Genomic DNA, 18,475 nt, shown 5'->3' with positions numbered 1-18,475 from the left:
AGTAACAATGAGAAGAGGGCATGTCCTGGGCGATGGGTGTCCTTAATGATGGATGTCACCTTTCTGAGCCACCGCTCCTTGAAGATGTCTTGAATACTACAGAGGCTAGTACCCAAGATGAAGCTGACTAATTTTAAAACTTTCTGTTGCTTCTTTCGAACCTGTGCAGTTGCCCCTCTCCCCGCCTTACCAGACAGTAATATAGCCTGACAGAATGCTCTCCACGGTATCTCTATAGACAGTTTCAAGTGTTTTCATTGACAAACTAAATCTCTTCAAACTCCAAATGAAATATAGCCACTAGCTTGCCTTCTTTATTGCTGCATCAATATTTTGGGACCAGGTTAGACCTTCAGAGATCTTGACACACAGTAACATGAAATTGCTCACTCTCTCCACTTCTGATCCCTCTATAAGTATTGGTTCATGTTCCCTCGTCTTACCCTTCCTGAAGTCCACAATCAGCTCTTTGAGTTGAGTGCAATGTTATTGCTGTGACACCACTCAACTAGATGGTGTATCTTGCTCCTGTAAGCCCTCTCATCGCCATCTGAGATTCTACTAACAATAGTTGTATCATCAGCAAAGTTATCGATGGTATTTGAGCTATACCTAGTCACACGGTCATGGGTATAGAGAGAGTAGAGCAGTGGGCTAAGCACACAATCCTGAGGTGGTCAGTGTTGACGTCAGCATGGAGAAGATGTTATCACCAATTCACACAGATTGTGGTCTTCTGGTTAGGAAGTCAAGAATCGAATTGCAAAGGGAAGCATAGAGGCTGTTTCTATAGTTTATTCATCACGTGTGTGGGAATGCTGAGCTATAGTCAACAAACAGCATCCTGACATAGGTGCTTGTATTGTCCAGGTGATCTAATGCCATTGAGTTTGCATCTGCTGCAGACCTAAGGTGGGGATAGGCAAATGGCAGTGAGTCCAGGTCATCAATGAGGCAGAAGATGATTCTAGCCATGACCAACCTTGCAAAGCATTTCATCACCTGATTCTATTGGAAAAGGTTTGAGGAATTTCACGAAGATGTTCACCAGGATCCCTTCCATAATGGGGAGAAACTGGGTGGGCTGAGTTGTTTTCCTTGGAACAGGGGAGGACTAGATGTATCCAAGATAATGGGAAGCATAGGCTGGTGGATCTCCCTCCCCAGAACAGAGGTGCTTTAAACTAGAGGGCAGAGGTTTAGTGTAAAGGGTAAGAGACTTAGAGGAATTTGATAAATGTGGGAGATATGAGAGATGTAAAAAGTCAGGAAGGACATAATTGTGGTATTCTTCTCCAAGGATCATCGCCTTGTTGTGCTGGTGTTTCTGAGATCCTGAGAGCGTTACCGGTTGGTGCTTAGTTCCTGGAAGAGACACTCATAGTGCTAAGGTCAATGGGGGAGTTCCAGACAAAGAGTGATTTATCCAAGGTCTCAACGGTGGAGTTGGCAAAAGATGATGACACTCCACAATGGCAGTGAAAGTAAAGGAAGGCTGCAGCAGTGAAGGGTCCCCAGTAATCAGAATAGGGGGACAGCCATTTAGATCAGGGATGAAGAGGGGGGTGAATCTGTGGAATTCATTGCCACTGATGGCTGTGGAGGCCAAGTCATTGGGTATATTTGAAGTGGAGGATTATAGGTTCCTGATTAGTCAGGGCATCAAAATATACAGGGAGAAGGCAGGAGAATTAAGATGAGAGGAATAATAAATCATAATGGAATGGCGGAGCAGACTTGATGGGCCAGGTCGGCTCCTATGCCTTATGCAGTTCTGTGGGTGAAAATGCCTTCTTAATGCAGGAGATTCAAGCTGATAGGAAGGCAATAGTAACCATGTATTACACAGAGATATGGAGAAGAGTATCTTTGAGTGCACAACACATCAAACCTCGAAGTGGATGGGCTACAGCAGCAGAAGAATGCAAATATGTGGTCAGTGGCCAACGAGTGTACAGTGAGTTGGGTAAATACTACATAAGGAACAAATTGGATATCCCACTTGGGGAGGGCAAGGGATCGGGATGAGCCAAATTGTTCTTCAGCAGAGTTGGTAGGCCTCCAAGAGGACGACAACCTTGTCACAGTTTGGAGGCTTGCCTCCCTCAATGGCCCAGAGAGCAGGAGTCAGGGCTTTATGGTTTGGTTCTTGATAGGGTCACCCATGCCAAACAGGTCAAAGGGTAGAGGCCAGACTAAGGGCGGTGCACCAGTCCTCCAGGTTTGGAGGTTCAGCACAGGGCTAACAACCCTGAGTGGTAAAACAAAACTGTTACAGAAACAGCAATGAAGTACCCCTCTACACCTGTATTCCTGAGTCTCCACCCGGGATTTGGATGGCTGACAGTAGTGAAAACCAAAAGGAAGCTACTGGCATGATAAAGGAAGCCCTGAACACTGCCAGAAATGGAGGACGTTCATTGCTGCCCTAAATGCCAGCAGTGTAATGGGCAGTAAGCAAACAAGAGCTTGTAGGGACTCGAGTTAGATAGAGCTCTTATAGATAGCGGGGTCAAGGGATATGGGGAGAGGGCAGGAACGGGGTACTGATTGTGTATGATCAGCCACGATTACAGTGAATGGAGGTGCTGGCTAGAAGGGCCAAATGGCCTACTCCTGCATCTACTGTCTATTGTTTATTGTCTATTGATGTGTTGAATGGTCTCCCTCCATTCTAGAACTAATCTGCGATTCTGTGGGATTGTCATATCGCAAAATGGACGGTGAATTCAGCTCAGTGGGACTTCAGTAGTGTAATCCTGAGGCCATCCGAACTCCCCTATCAGATTATTGCCAAATAATGTGTCCCATCCATCCACTGTAGCTTTATAACAAGTTATTGATTACAGAGCCATGTCACCGTTTCAAATGCACCTTTTACTCATAGGCTTTCTTATAAGCCTATTGATCACCAATCCATTCCCTTTATTAAACTGAATCAATGTATTTATGTATTTGTTTTCCATTGGAGAAGCAGGTTGCATCATCGTCTGGTATGGAGGGGCCACTGCACAGGTTTGGAAAAAGTTGCAAAGCTCCAAGTTAAGCACAGCATCCAGGAAACCCTGAAAAGCTCACTTGCAAAGACTCTTACAAATTCCTACAGATGTACTGTAGAGAGCATTCAAACTGGCTGCACCAGCATCTTGTATGGTGGGGGGGGGGGGGGGGGGGTCACTGCACATGATTGAAAGAGGCTGCAGTAAGTTGTGAACTTAGTCAGCTCCATCATGGGCACTATCCTCCTCCACATCCAGGACATCATCAAGCAGCGATGCCTCAAAAAGGCAGCGTGCATTACTAAGAACTCTCACCACCAAGGGCATACCCTCTTCTCATTGCTACATTCAGGGTGCAGGTAGAGGAGCCTGAAAAGACAGACTCGATGTATTAGGTACAACTTCTTCGCCTCCGCCATCAGAATTCTGGATGGACAAAGAACACTACCTCACTATTTGCTCTCTTTTTTGCATTAGTTACTTATTTATTACATTTTTTCATATAAATTTCTTATTGTAATTCATAGTTTTGCTAAAATATTATGTTGTCCTGCTGCCGCAAAACAACAAATTTCATGCCTTCTGTCAGTGATATTAATGCGGATAAACATCCTGAATTTCCACTGGGAGTTCTACCAGTGTCCTGTCCTCTCTTAACAGCATTGTTGATTCCTATGGTACAGGGGAACAGGGCAGGAGAACGCTGGGTGGTGGTAATCCGTTGTATCCAACAATGACAGGAGACCTGTGCGAGTGAGTGTTCAAAGTGGAAAAGCCATTGCTCCGGCGCAATTGCACTCTCTTGACCTAGGAAGTCTGTGTGCAGTAGCGGGAGTAGTCACAAACTGGACTCTTCCTTGGATGCGGTGGATGACCATGGCTTCCTCTGTGGTTTGTCGTGTCCTTTGCTCTCCATGAAGCATTGCAGAGCCGCCTTCCAGGCCATTCGACCTCATCCGCCCATTCCACCGGAGACCTCGCAGGCAAGTCCTGATCTCGCCAGGGTACGAGGCCGCCAGCTGCCCTCACCTGGTTCAGCCCACCTCTTGAAGGGGCCGCTGTCGCATGCCAACGGCTACTCGGAGCTACAGGTGAGAGCTGAGTGTCCGGTGGGGACCAGAGGTGAGTGAGCTGCCTCAGAATGGACATGAGAACCCCCCTTCACCAGGGGTGCTACCCCTCGCTGGACACCTGATGCAACACAATGCTGGAGACATTCCTCCTCAATGGGAGCATCAAGAAAATCTACAATCAAGAAGTGGGGAGGTGTTCCTTGAATGTTGGATGTTGCCTTCTTGAGGCAGAATCCCTAGTAGATACCCCCAGTGGTGTAGAGGGATATTAACATGATGTATTTGGCAGTGTCCACTGCTCTCAGCAGCTTATACTTCTACATGTTCAAATTGACATACCAGACCATGATGCAACCAGTCAGGATGTTTTTACAGTACGCCTGTGTAAGTTTGTTGTAATATCGATGGCAATATTACTCCTTAACCTATCTCTCTGTAATTAGCTGGCGGTACTGTCTTTCTTGTTTCAAAAACAAATTGATAGCAGAAATCACGAAGACTTGGTATATCACCAAAAGTTCCAGCAAATGTCTAGAGCTGTACCAGGGGGAGCATCCTAACTAGTTGCATTACCATCTGGCATGGAGGAGCCACTGCACATGGTTGCAGAGCTGAAAACTTGGACAACTCTATTACGGGCTCCAACCTCCCCAGCATTGAGGACCTCTTCGAAAGGTGACACAACAAGAATGTGGGACCTTTATTATTAAGGACCTTCACCATCCAGGACATGGCCTCTCCTCAGTACGATGGACCCCCTGGTTCATGGTAAGACTCCATGGCATAAAAGTGTTGGGAACCCCTGATCTAGGAGGAGGTACAGGAGCTTGAAGACACACTTTCAATGTTCTAGGAACAGTTTCTTCCCCTCTGTCGTCAGATTTCTGAGTGGGCGATGAACCCATGAACATGACCTCAATGTTTGCTCTCTTTTTGCGCTATTTATTTCTTATTGTAACTTGAAGCATTTTTATGCATTGCACAGTACTGCTGCTGCAAAAGCCACAGCGCATGTCAGTGATAATAAACCTAACTCCAAGTTCTGGTTCAGGAGCCTGATGGTTGAAGTGTAATAACTGTTCCTTTCAAAACTATAAGCTATCCCAAAGCATTTATAGAACTGTCATGGTTAAAATACTGCACAAGCTTTGGGAGACTAAGGCCATCAATCTGGAGCAATGAGTTCAAACGCCACTGGGGAGCTTCATACAAATAATTAAAAGCACTCCGTCTGGACTTTCAAATGCTATTATTGACATAGCAAATGTTGGCCATGAAGCCATTAGAACATTCTGGCTTCTCAAAGTTCAAAGTTCAAAGTAAATTTATTGCTTAAGTATGTATATGTCACTATATTCAACCTTGAGATTAATTACAAACACAAGAGATTCTGCAGATGCTGGAAAGCCAGAGTAACACACACAAAATGCCAGAGGAACTCAGGAAGCAATCGACGATTCAGGCCAAAACCCTTCATTAGGACTGAGAAGGAAGGGAGAAGATGCCTGAACAAAAGGTGAGGGGGGGGGGGGGAAGAGGCTAGATGGAAGGTAATAGATGAAGGTTGGTGGGAAAGCTAAAGGGGTGGAGAGGAAAGAATCTCATAGGAGAGGAGAGTGGACAACAGGAGAAAGGGGAAGAAAAGGGGACCCTGGCAGGAGTAATAGGTAGGTGAGAAGAAGAGAAAAGTCAGAGGAAGGTGGGGTGGGGTCAAGTTTTGGTCACCAGAAAGAGAAATCAATATGCTTTCCTTTCAGTTAGTCCTGATGAAGGGTCTCGGCCCAAAACATCAGCAGCGCTTCTCCCTATAGATGCTGCCTGACCTGCTGCGTTCCACCAGCATTTTGTATGTGTTGCTTCAACAGTCATGCTATCAGGTTGAAGCGAACCCAGATGGAATATAAGGTGTTGCTCTTCTACCCCGAGGGTGGCCTCAGTTTGGCACAAGAGGAGACCATGGACTGACACATCTACAGACAAACTACCAATAAATACATGAATTTGAATTTGAGTCATGGTATTGGGACCCTGTTAATGGGATCACTTATTTCCCTGTGAGTTTAGTATTCCAGGGCACAGAATACTTGAGATGAGGAGGCATTTCGAACTGAACCTGAATCTAAATTCTTGGTAGGGAGGGGGATACCCACCACTCACATTTAAATTTCAAGTTATCTTTGTTATCCAGATACATATATGTCAGCTTATAAAATCCTGAGATTAATTTTCTTGCAGGCGTTCACACTGTGGATACAAAGCAATACAATAGAATCAATAAAAAAGCTACACACAGACTGACAATGGGCAGAGGAAGACAAAATCTGCAAATACAAAAAAAACAAATAATAATAATAAATAAGTCAACAAACTACACTGAGAACAAGAGGTGTAGAGTTGTTGAAAGTGAGTCTGTAGTTATCAAACCTTGCACTTTATAGTTTACCTGAACTGCACTTTTTCAGCAGCTGTCACACTTTATTCTGCATTGGCGTACCTCAAGTGGGTGGTGCAGTCCAGGTACACCTGCAGCAAAGGAGTTCTCTGTAAGGCATTCCTTCCCTCTGCGAGCCTTCAGTTCACCTTTGGGCAAGGAGTAGCTCCTGCTTAGCACCCCTCCCACCCCCAATCAGGGTCACGTAAAGACATGGGAGCAGGTGGTGGATGGTCGTACGAGCAGCTGAAGTATATCACAAGCCCTGGTTATGTGACCACTGATGCCAGGCAGACAATCTCTGAAGACTGGTGATAATGGCAGGGGTCACCAGTCTTATAATGACATTGCCCAGAAGAAGGCAATGGCAAACTAAGGATAATCATGGTCACTGACTGTGACAGGCAACATCATATGAGACAAAACTGTGCATCTGACAGTAAAATACCAAGACCAATCCCAGTCCTCTGGCTCTAAGACTCTAGAATGGGATTGACGTAGGAACTGTACATGATTATCAGAGCAGACTGACAGTCACAGATGGGGCAGGAGATGCCTGATCTGGTATGTTCCTACCATCACAAACTCCTGCGTGTTCCCCGCGCATGAAATCGAGGTTCACAGTATTGTCCTGAGCATTACTCATTTTCAAGGACTCTACAACTCATGTTCTCAGTATTTATTTATTTATTCATCCAATCATTCATTTATCTACCTATCTATTTACTTATTATTTGCCAGTTTGTCGCCTTTTGCTCATTGGTTGGTTGCTAGTCTTTGTCTGTGTGCAGATTTTCATTGATTCTATTATATTTCTCTATTCTTGAGTAATTTCAAGTTCCTGGGTGTCAATATTTCAGAGAATCTATCTTTAACCCAACATATCGATTTAGCTGCAAAGAAGGCATGACAGCAGCTATTATTTTGGATCGATCTTTGCATAGTAGGGGAATTAAAGATTATGGGAAAAGGCAGGTAGGTGGAGATGAGTCCATGGCCAGATCAGCCATGATCTTGTTGAATGGCAGAGCAAGCCTGATGGGCCAGATGGCCAACTCCTGCTCCTACATCTTATGTTCATTAGGAGTTTGAGAAGATTTGGTGCAGCATCAAAGACATTCGCAAATCTCCACAGATGTGGAGAGCATTCTAACTGGCCTCATCAGGTATGGGTCCGGGGTGGTGGGGGGGGGGGGGGGTAGGGTGCTACTGCACAGGATTGAAATAGGCTGTAGAGACTTGTAAAATTAGTCAGCTCTATCATGGGCACTAGCTTCTGTAGTATCCAGGACATCTTCAAGGAGCAATGCCTCAGACAGGTGGTGTCCATCATTAAGGGCCCCCATCACCCAGGTCATGCCTTGTTCTCATTGCTACCATCAAGGAAGAGGTACAGGAGCCTGTAGACACTCACTCAACAATTCAGGAACAGATTCTTCCCCTCTGCCATTTGATTTCTGAATGGACATTGAACTCATGAACATCAAATCACTACTTTTCAATTTCTATTTTTGCTCTACTTAATCTTATCTATTTAATAGAAATATACATACTGTAATTCACATTTTTTCTCTTTTATTATGTATTGCATAGTACTGCTGCCACAAAGACAACTAAATTCAATAGACAATAGACATCTGCTGTAAATTCACAACAAATGCCAGTGATATTAAATCTGATTCTGATTTTACAGTGAAAACCCGCAAGAAAATGAATCTCCGCAGTGGCATATACATAGTTTGATAAAAAGTTTACTTTGAACTTTAAACATTACTTCTCATGGGGCACAGATTGCCAGGAGTCAACGGGGACTCAGTATTTCTTCAAGGAAGCATTGAGCAGGTCCTTGAATCTTTCCCAGTCAGCCTGGTATCCCTTCCCATGACTGGGCTCAGAATGGAACATCTGTTTCGAGAGTTGAGCGTACAACTGTTATAGATTGCCCAGCGTTGCCAAATCTGCTACAGAGCCTTCTGGTTTCCACAATGCACAGAATCTCAGATTTTATTTGACAAGGTCAGGGGTTATTCTATGCAGCGAATAACACAGGGTGCACAGGGTCAGAGTCACAAAATCTAATTGTTGTGCAATAAATAGAGGCTCAGGTTAATCAGGGTTTCGAACAGGGAACTTCACAGACTGGAATCATTTCTGACTGCAGGTTGAAATTGCAGGCACTGGAAGGTTTCAGTATCAATGAGAACGTGTGATGTTTGGAGTGTGACATTTGATGTTTTAATATGTAAATTGATACAGATAGATCAGAACACTAAGAATTGCAGGCTCCAGCAACAATTAGCTGGTGGGAATTGTGGCTGTGAGGGAGCCCAGCTGAAAGGTTGCTGTAATTAGTATTTATGTGGTACAATCTGCCAAATAATTTCAGAAGTCAAGAAGGTGCAAGTTCCAAAAAGAATCTGCTGCATTTTGAAAGAGAACGATGTAAATTGGTCTAATATACTAGGCAAAACACCGAGAGTTTCGGAATACTGTGGAGAAGCTGCTGCGCACTGTCAAATGACTTTCAACACAACATTTCTCAATGAAAACATTCCTCATTAAGTTCAAAGTACGTTCATTTTAAAAAGTTTGTATACCATATGTAAGCTGAAGATTAAATCTTCTTGCAGGCAACCTCAAAACAAAGAAACAGAATAAAATTTGTGAAAACCCCCAAACCACAAGGACCGCCAAACATCTATTGTGCAAAACAAGAACAAATCGTGCACACAATAAAACGAGCAAACAAATAATAAACAGAACATGAACCGCAGAGTCCCTGAAAGTGAGTCCACAGACATAGAGTCAGTTCAGTGCTGATGGACACAGGCCACAGACACAGAGTCAGTTCAGTGCTGATGGACACAGTCCACAGACATAGAGTCAGTTCAGTGCTGATGGACACAGGCCACAGACACAGAGTCAGTTCAGTGCTGATGGACACAGGCCACAGACACAGAGTCAGTTCAGTGCTGAGGTGAGTCCTGATGGACACAGGCCACAGACACAGAGTCAGTTCAGTGCTGATGGACACAGGCCACAGACACAGAGTCAGTTCAGTGCTGAGGTGAGTCCTGATGGACACAGGCCACAGACACAGAGTCAGTTCAGTGCTGAGGTGAGTAAAGCCTCACAGAGTAGTGATATGAACACCACAACTACCTTCACCCTTGACCTTGACACCTTAATCTTTTAATCTGCTTTAATGGGCAAAATATTAGTTCATTTTTCAGTCTTGGGGTTCAGGCCCTGCCTTATCAATCTGGCCAGAAGTTTTAATCTGGCCCAAAGTTTCATTATAGCACATGCCCTGGATTAGAGGGCATATAACGAGAGGCTGGACAAACTTGGGTTGTTTTCTCTGGAGCAGCGGACGCTGAGGGGAGACCTGATCGAGGTTCATAAGGTTATGAGAGGCACATAAGGAGTAGACAGACGGTATCTTTTTCCCAGAGTTGAAGTGTCTAATACCAGAGGGCATGCATTTTAGGTGAGGGGGGGTAATTTCAAGGGAGATGTAAGGGGCAAGTTTTTTTTATACACAGAGAGGCGAATGCCTGGAATGCACTGTGTGGGTGGTGGTGGAGGCAGATACATTACATCAGGTTTCCCAACCTGGAGTCCACAGACTCCTTGCTAAATAGTATTGATCCATGGCATCAAAAAGGTTGGCAACCCCTGCATTACAGATTTTTGAGATGTTTAGATGGACACATGGATGTGAGGGAAGTGGAAGGATATGGACATTGTGTAGGCAAGGGATTAGTTCAGTTGGCTGTTTGATTACTAATTTAATTGGTTCAGCACAACATTGTGAGCTGAAGGGCCTGTTCCTGTGCTGTACTGCTCTATGTTCTATTGAAATTGTCATTATATTTCTAATGTGTGTTGAGAGACATAGGCGAAAATGGGTAGAACCTAAATGCAGAATATCCAAGACCTGAATTCAGACACAATACGAGACTGAAATAAGGACAGGGTTCTAAACTAGATGCTAGATGAGAATCCAAAATAGAATCTCAGTTCAGGCGCTCTTTAAGTATTAAAATCCCAGCACCAAACATGGCCACCGATTAGCGGGGTGGCTTGAGACCTTAAAGGGGCCAGTCCTGCTATCCATATTACGGAGAGTCAGAGTCTGCTGCATATCGTAACAAAACGTTGATGAGATTTGATTTCACAGAAGACATCTCCTGGGAACAAGCAGATTACTGATATTTAACAGAAAAGAGAAGAGTGAAAGGGTCACAATAATTAAACAGTGTCCCCAAAATGGCTTAATTTGCTTGGGAGGATTTGGGTATGCTTTTTGCTTCAAGTAGGTCACAGACTTTGTATACATTTTAAGCCAGTAATGACAGACTAGCCAAAATGTGAATTCAGTTGGACATACAAACATCATATATCTACTTTTCCTTGGCAGGAAAATGGTGGCGAAGTTCAAGTTCAAGTTTATATTTAATTGACATTCAACTATACACATGAATGCAGCACATAGCACATATAATTATGGGTGGCAGTTGGAGATACTTCTCTATCAGAGGAGGTGTAAGGCACTCCTTCCCTCTGCTTGCTATCCTGTAGGTCACCCTTGGACAAAGCGTAGCACCTGCTTAACCCCCACCCCCACCCGATCAGGGTCAAGTGAAGCCATGGGATCAGGTGGTGGGTGGTCGTATGAGCAGCTGGTGCATATCACAAGACCTAGTTATGCAACCACTGACACCAAGCAGACAACCACTGAAGAGTATTGATAAAGGCTGAGGTCATCTTGTAAAGACACTGCCCAGAAGAAGGCAATGGCAAACCATTTCTGTAGAAAAATTTGCCAAGAGCAATCATGGTCGTGAAGCCAGGATCGCCTACGTCATATGACACAGCACAGATTATGATGATGAATCATGATAGCAGAGAAACAAAGAGTTACAAAACTATAATATAAATATATACACCAAGTCCCTGAGTGTCATGGCCTGAAGTTTGATGGTGCATTAATGGAGCCACGTTTCTTCAAAAACAAACTCACAGCAGTTCCTCATCTCACGCAAGTGCAGCCACAGATAAGTACAATCCAGCTTGATTTCCACCGAGCAAACACTGCAGGGCAGCACCAACAGGAGGAGCCAGGCCCCATCCCAGCATGGAATCAAGCAGCATACAGTTGGCTCTGGCATCTCCTTCCACGGTAGGGCTAAGGAGAAATCAAAACTCAGGTCTAGGACACAGACATCTTAATCCATCAAATTAGTGCCATACACCTCAGCCCACCAACTAACAAGAAAGTGACACCCTGTCTCCTGGCATTAGTCTACAGACATATTCACTTAATGTGGTAAGAATCGGCTTGATGCTTTCATCCAGGAGCTCCAAAACCCCTCCACTCTGTGTGAGTTTTTCCTCAGAATACCACCGATCCATTACTTTGCTCTCCTCTTTGTGGACTGTGGGTTTGCAAAGAAGGTGTGGGAAATGATGCAAGTGCCCGTGTCACAGTTCTTCCCGAGCAGTTGCGTAACAGGGAATTCTCTGATCTACGGGCTATACCCAGGGACATCGGAGATGGACATCAAGTGCTGCCGGAAGATCATCAGCTTGGTGAAAGATACCCTTAGTCTGCTCGAAACCTGTTGGTCTGCCAGCTCTGGGAGGGTTTCCGCCTGGTGCTCCAGTTTCCTCCAACAGTCTAAAGGCGTACTGAGTCCTGAAGAAGGGTCTCAGCTCGAAACATTAACTGCTTACTCTTTTCCATAGGTGCTGCATGTGCTGCTAGTTCCTCCTGCATTTTGTGTGTGCTGTTCTGGATTTCCAACATCTGCTGATACGCTCCGTGTTTCTGATTAGCGTCAGGTAATTTATGGGCTTGCGATGTTGGTGTGTGGTGACATTTGCGGGCTGCTAGCACAGCCCTCGCTGATTCGATTTGATGCAGATGATGCATTTCACTGTATGATCTGATGTATATGTGACGAAGCAAGCTAGTATTTTAAAATAATGTTGCAGAAGTCTAGACAGAAATATTTGAGAGGATGTTTAAAGACTTGAACAAAAGTTTGACCAAATATCTAATCATATATTTTAAAAATGTAACACACAAAATGCTGGAGGTTCTCAGCAGGTCAGGCAGCTTCTATGAAGAGGAATAAATAATATTTTAGCCCGAGACCCTTCATCAGGACTGAAAAGGAAGGGGGTGGGGAAATGAAGCCAGAATAAGAAGGTAGGGGAAGGAGGAAGGAGTACAAACTAGCAGGTGATAGCTAATACAAGGTGAGAGGGAAGGTGGTGGGTGGGGAGGGAGGATGAAGCGAAAATCTGGGAGGGGATAGGTGGAAGAGGTAAAGGCTGAAGAAGAAGGAATCTGACAAGAGAACAGAGTGGACCGTGGGAGAAAGAGAAGGAGGAGGTGCACTAGAGGGAGGTGATAGGTAGGTGAGAAGCAGAAAAGAATAAAGAGAGAAAATAGAGAGGGAGGTGAAGAGGCAAAGATATTTTAGAAATTTCACCTAACTCATTATGTGACTGTAGGATCTGATGAATCATGTACTGGAGATATTATTTACATCTTAATTCATTCATGTGCAGCCAGCACCCCCACCTCACTCTAAAACAGTCTGGACACAGAGGACAAAATGAGACGAAATGAAAAAGTCATGCCCTCAGCTTGGTGAGTTTACATATGAATAGGTAATGACATGCTGAGGATTATGAGACAATTGAATATTCATGAATTGAATTGTTTCCAAATCAGCCAAGGAAGTTCTTCTATAATGAGCTACATGCAGGGGGTGCGGACACAATTAATTCTGTGCAAGCATGCCCGAGGGTCTGCGGTCTCACTGAGGAATTGGTTTTGGATAGTGTGTGTGAGTGTTTGTGTATGAGAGTGCATGTGTGTGTGTGACTGTGTGTGTGCGTGTTTGTGAGTGTGTGTGTATGTGTGCATGAAACATAGATGTTTCAGCAGTAATGACATCCAATCTTAGTCTTCTCTCTCGAATAGCTGGTCCAGTGTTAGGACAGCAATTACTAATTTATAACCAGGAGAAATGGAGTGAGAGTATTTCTGTGATTAGCTTTACTTGTCACAATGTAGATCAAAACATCGGAACACACGGCGAAGCGCGTCATTTCCGTCAAACCAAATCAGCGAAGTATGCCACACAAGAGTGATATCTCATTCACACTTGTATCAGCCATTGAGTTGTTCCCATTGTGGTGGTCCCATTGCAGGGTTTCAGCCAAGGAAATCCTTTCTCAATGTCCTGGCCACTGTTTATCAGAATCAGAATCAGACTTTAATCGCCAAGTACCTGTGCACATGCAAGGAATTTACTTCCGGCAGATGTTGTCTCTCTGCTCATAACAATAATAATGATAAATATAAATGAAAATATAGATTATACATACAGGTAGTGCAATCCAAGTAATAGTTAGCCGACAGTTAACCGGCAGTTAACTGTTCAGCAAAGTGACCGCAGTAGGGAAAAAACTTCTCCAGTGCCTATTAGTCTTAGTCTGGAGGGATCTGAAGCACCTACCAGACGGAAGCAGTTCAAACAGTCCGTGCGCAGGATGGAAGGAGTCCTTTATGATGTTCCCCGCCCTCTTCTTCAACCTGGAAGAGTACAGGTCCACAATAGAGGCAGGGAGGCTCCAATGATGCGCTCGGCAGTCCTCACTGTGCGCTGTAGTCTGGTTCTATCCTGCTTGGTGGCGGCTCCAAACCACACAGTGATGGAGGTGCACAGGACAGACTCAATGACTGCAGTGTAGAACTGCAGCAGCAATTCCTGAGGCAGACCATATTTCCTCAAGAGCCGCAGGAAGTACATCCGCTGCTGGGCTTTCTTCAGGATGGAGCTGATGTTCTGCTCCCACTTCAGATCCTGAGAGATCCCTCACATGACACCAATTATTTTTGTCCTGATGCAGAGTTTCAGCCAGATAGTTTGGCCTCCCTTTCCTCAAGCCTGCTGAGTTCAGCAGATCGTTAGTTGATTGAGTTGTTGTATGTCTGCAGTCCATTCTGGGTTACCCCGGATACATTATGGGGGATACAAACCTTGCCACTGGACATCAGTGTCCCCAAACTGTGCTCAGTTCTGGTCGCCTCACTACAGGAAAGATGTGAAAGCCATAGAAAGGGTGCAGAGGAGATTTAAAAGGATGTTAAAACACAAAAATACAACTGCGGAGGCTGTGGATCAAAGAATACGTACACAACGCTGGAAGAACTCAGCAGGTCAGGCAGCATCCGTAAGAAAAGAGTAGCCAACGTTTCCAGCCGAGACCCTTCATCAGGAATGGGGGGGGGGGGGAAGAGAGGGCCAAAGCCCAGTAATGGAGATAGGGGAGGGGGTAGGGCCTAGAGGTGCCAGGTGGAAAACCAATCAGAGGAAAGATGAAGGGGGGAGGGGATAAGCATGAAAGAACCGTAGAGATAAAGAAGCAGAAAGTTGAAAGGGGAGAGAGGCAGAGAGGGACCTGGAATAGGGGAAGGGGGAGGGGGAGGGAATTACCGGAAATTGGAGAATTCAATGTTCATACCACCAGGCTGGAGGCTACCCAGACGGTAGATGAGGTGTTGCTCCTCCAACCTGAGTTTGGCCTCATCATGGCAGTAGAGAATGCCATATATGGACATATCTAGAAGGGAATGAGAGGCAGAGTTGAAGTGGTTGGCAACCGGGAGGTCCTGTCTATTGTGACGGATGGAGCGGAGGTGCTCGATGAAGCGGTCCCGCAATCTGTGTCGGGTCTCACTGATGTAGAGGAAGCCGCACCGAGAGCACCGGATGCAATAGACGACTCCAGCAGACTCGCAGGTGAAGTGTTGCCTCACCTGGAAGGACTGTCTGGGGCCCGGAATGGTGGCAAGGGGGGAGGTGTGGGGACAGGTGTAGCATTTGCGCTTGCAGGGATAAGTGCCAGGTGGGAGTTCCGTGGGGAGGGACGTGTGGACCAGGTATGAACATTGAACTCTCCAATTTCCGGTACTTCCCTCCCCCTTCCCCTATCCCAGGTCCCTCTCTGCCTCTCTCCTCTTTCAACTTTCTGCTCCTTTATCTCTACAGTTCTTTCATGCTTATCCCCTCCCCCCTTCATCTTTCCTCTGATTGGTTTTCCACCTGGCGCCTCTAGGCCCTACCCCCTCCCCTATCTCTATTACTGGGCTTCGGCCCTCTCTTCCCCCCTATTCCTGATGAAGGGTCTCGGCCGGAAACGTTGGCTACTCTTTTCTCATGGATGCTGCCTGACCTGCTGAGTTCTTCCAGCGTCATGTACGTATTCTTACAAGGATGTTGCCTGGATTGGGGAGCATGCCTTTTGAGAATAGGTTGAGTGAACTCGGCCTTTTCTCCTTGGAGCGACGGAGGATGAGAGGTGACCTGACAGAGGTGTACAAGATGATGAGAGGCATTGATCGTGTGGATAGTCAGAGGCTTTTTCCCAGGGCTGAAATGGTTGCCACAAGAGGACACAGCTTAAAGTGCTGGGGAGTAGGTACAGAGGAGATGTCAGGGGTAAGTTTTTTACTCAGAAACATTGAAACATACATTTGCACTAAATTAAATCAACGAGGCTGGGCCTTGGGCAGCCTACAAATGTGGCCAGTGTTCCGGCAGCAACATAGCTTGCCCACAAATTACTAACTCTAACCCGCATGACTTTGGAATGTGGGAGGAAACCAGAGCACCCAGGATAGATCAACACAGTCAAAGTACATTTATTATCAATGTGTGTACGGTGCAACCATCCTCCACCATTGTGACTTCGGTTCAAACCACAAAAATGCCAGGTAGTACAGGCAGTTCAAAAACTCAACTCCGAACGGGAAATTACAGGCTATTGATAGCAGAGATCAAATACCAGAAAAGTGTGATTCATAAAGAAGTCAGTATTTTTTGATTTGTTTCCTGCTGGAAAGTAATTGCTGAGCTTCACCAGCACCAGTCGCGTACAAACGTCACACAGGCAGCAGAGGAAACCTTGCAGCTGCTGGTGCGGTAAAGTGTTACACTAACTGTTAAACTCCCATGCTGGTGTATGGATAGTGAGCAAACAAAATATCTCCTTTTATCTGATAACATTAAACCAATTACCTAACGAATATTGAAAGGACCAGAGAGAGTGGATGTGTCAAACATGAAGCCAAATTAAACAAAATCTCTTCCAGCTGTACATGAGCCATATCTCCTCATTCCCTGAGCATGCATGTGACTCTCCAACAGCCTCCTCAATGTCACTATAGTTTCTCCGAGAGGACGTGGGGGTGAGGTGAGCACATGAAGGTGACAGTGTTCATACACACCTGAAGTCTTTGTCCTTGCTGTTAAGGTTCACAAGAATGATACTAGGAATGAAAGGACTAACGTATGAGGAGTGTTTCATTAATTTATTTGAGCCAAGCTGCCCAGTAATTCCTGATTTAACCCCAGCCAGATCACAGAACAATTTACAACGACCAAGTAACCTACCGACCGACTGTGGGAGGAAAGAGGAGTACCCAGAGGATACCCACGAGTCAGATGGCTCTGGGCCTGTACTTGCTGGAGTTTAGCAGAATGAGGGGGGAATCTCATTGAAACCAATTGAATTTTGAAAAGTTGAGAGAGAGTGGAAGTGGAGAGGTTGTTTCCTACAGTGGGTGAGTCCAGAACCAGAGGACCAGAGGGCACAGCCTCAGAATAGAGAGATGCCCATTTCGAACAGAGACTTAGATATCACAGATGAAAACTGCCTAGATATCAGGACTTGCCATTACAAGTCACAACCTTCTAATGATGAATCTCAGCCTAAAAAAAAGACGTGTGTGTGTGTGTGTGTGTGTGTGTGTCTGTGTGTGCAAGTGTGTGTGTGTGTGTGTGTGTGTGTCTGTGTGTGCGAGTGTGTGTGGGTGTGTGTGTGTGTGTCTGTGTGTGCGAGTGTGTGTGTGTGTGTGTGTCTGTGTGTGCGAGTGTGTCTGTGTGTGTGTCTGTGTCTGTGTGTGCGAGTGTGTGTGTGGGTGTGTGTGTGTGTGTTTTGCTCTGAACTTGCAGCATCTGCAGAATCTCTTGTGTCTCTGATAAACTTACTGAATCTTCCCTGAACTGACACTGGCATAAGTACATCCATTTTAAATAAGTCGCCAAAACTATATATAGAGATTTACCAGGCTGCTGCCTGGATTAGAGGGCATGTCTTACAGGGAATGAGTTCGGAGGATAAGAGGTGACTTGATAGAGGTGTACAGATTACAAAAGGCAAAGACAGTGTGGATAGCCAGAGACATTTTCCCCAGGGTGGAAAACCAGTGGACATGCTTTTAAACTGACCCAAAGAAAGTACGGAGGGTGGGGATGTCAGAGGTAAGTAATTTTTTACACAGGGAGTGGTGGGTGCATGGAACAACCTACTAAGGGTGGTGGTAGAGACAGATACATTAGGGGCAATTAGACATATGGATGATAGAAAATGGAGGGATGGGTTAGATTAATCTTAGAGTAGGGCAGGAGGACCTGTACTGCACTGTTCTACGTTCTATGCTCATTACTCTGGGTGTGATCTCACCAAGGTTGTAACAAGACTTACCTAATTCTGGTCCCGGTCGGCCTGCAATGAAAGCCATATGTGTAGCCACTCAGTGATTGTGACTCCAAAGTCTTGTGTCCCTGGAGAGCAGCCCCCTTGTAATGCCAAGAACCAGGAAAGCATGCACATAACACTTAATAAATGGCTTTACTTCATTCAATAGGGAACAAATTAACTCATGAATATGGAATTACTGTGTAATCCTCAGCATGACATTACTTATTCATACGTGAACTCGCCAGCTCAGGACATGACTCATATTCTGTCTCAGTTCTTTGTGTCCGGCTGTCTCGGCCAGATGGGTGACCATTGGAAGTTAAGTGCAATGAATTAAGACGCAGTTGATGACTCTTGTACATAATTCACTAGGTCCTACAGACGCACATAATGAGATGCACGAG

The 18,475-nt window shown here is 45.2% G+C and overlaps 1 long non-coding RNA gene across 1 annotated transcript in view; it reads right to left on the bottom strand.

Moving 5' to 3' along the window:
* Positions 1 to 18,191, bottom strand: part of LOC132401526 (uncharacterized) — a 170,451-nt gene extending 152,260 nt beyond the window's left edge. Inside the window, exon 1 of the long non-coding RNA XR_009514594.1 lies at positions 18,075 to 18,191. This is a non-coding gene — a long non-coding RNA (uncharacterized LOC132401526). The remainder of the gene's footprint in view (positions 1 to 18,074) is intronic.
* Between the last annotated feature and the right edge of the window lie 284 nt (positions 18,192 to 18,475).

Source organism: Hypanus sabinus, chromosome 11 (genome assembly GCF_030144855.1).
Source record: "Hypanus sabinus isolate sHypSab1 chromosome 11, sHypSab1.hap1, whole genome shotgun sequence".
NCBI lineage: Eukaryota > Metazoa > Chordata > Chondrichthyes > Myliobatiformes > Dasyatidae > Hypanus > Hypanus sabinus.
The sequence above is the reverse complement of the archived record's forward strand: the minus strand, read 5'-3'. Positions and strand labels throughout refer to the sequence as shown.